Source organism: Polyodon spathula, chromosome 8 (genome assembly GCF_017654505.1).
Source record: "Polyodon spathula isolate WHYD16114869_AA chromosome 8, ASM1765450v1, whole genome shotgun sequence".
Lineage (NCBI taxonomy): Eukaryota > Metazoa > Chordata > Actinopteri > Acipenseriformes > Polyodontidae > Polyodon > Polyodon spathula.
Genome location: NC_054541.1, coordinates 6,326,425 through 6,327,479, shown reverse-complemented (window position 1 = coordinate 6,327,479; position 1,055 = coordinate 6,326,425).

Genomic DNA, 1,055 nt, shown 5'->3' with positions numbered 1-1,055 from the left:
GTGAGTAAATTCTGTGTGCTGCTAAAACCAAAATGTGCAGATACAAAAAGGCTTTGTAATACTAAATTATATAACACAATTCTTTGAGAATGCTACTGTAGCTTTAAGCATTAATAGCTCAGATGTTTACCAGGAACAATTATATGTAGGTTATGTCTGCTCGAAAATCAACCTGTAATGGTTTAGTGATAAGATCTTTCTGCCAGCACAAGAATAATGTTTCCTAAAACAAGTGAGTTTAATTAAAAAAAATACAGAAAGTCTATCGATGACTCACACACTGTCTCATATATTTCAGTTTCAGGTCTACAAAGCAAAAAGTACAACCCATATTTTAAAGAGTCAGGCCTACAGCAGTATGGCAAACGATCACTGGAAAATAAAGCAGCAGCCAGTATATGAGACTTTGTATTACTTTTGTATTACAGCAACATCCATATCCTTTTCTAATAGCTGTCAAATCATAGAACCGACTTGATTTAAATAAAGACACAGCCCAGCCCTTCTTGTCTCAGACAGATCAACAATATTTCAGCCAAGGAATACCGTGCAAATGCAGGACCAAGAGGGTATGCATTTTACCTTCATACTCGCTTTAACAAAACTCCCTTTCTCCTTGGTAACATGAGATAAGTGCTGCTGATAAATCCTGTGAATGCGACAGAATTTCAGTAGGGCCTAAATACTACTACAATCGCTAGAATAAAAAAAAAAGAGTAGATAATTAAACATTAGCTTTCATTGTCGTGTCGCGTCTGTCATGCTAATAAGATAATTATTGGTGCTGAAAACAAATTACAGTTCAAGCACATACAGCCCCCCTTTATTTTTCAAACACAAAAAGTGTAGGGTGTGGTCCTTCACATCCCCCATCTGTAGTGTTAATGCCATCAGGCTACATATATTTCTCCACCAGGCTGGAGACAGACACTAGCTTTTTGGCATTAAAAACACAGCAGCAAGGCTTGTGATTTGTCAATTAATATTCAGAAAGGACGAGCTTCTCTCTCTCTCTCTCTCTCTCTCTCTCTCTCTCTCTCTCTCTCTCTCTCTCT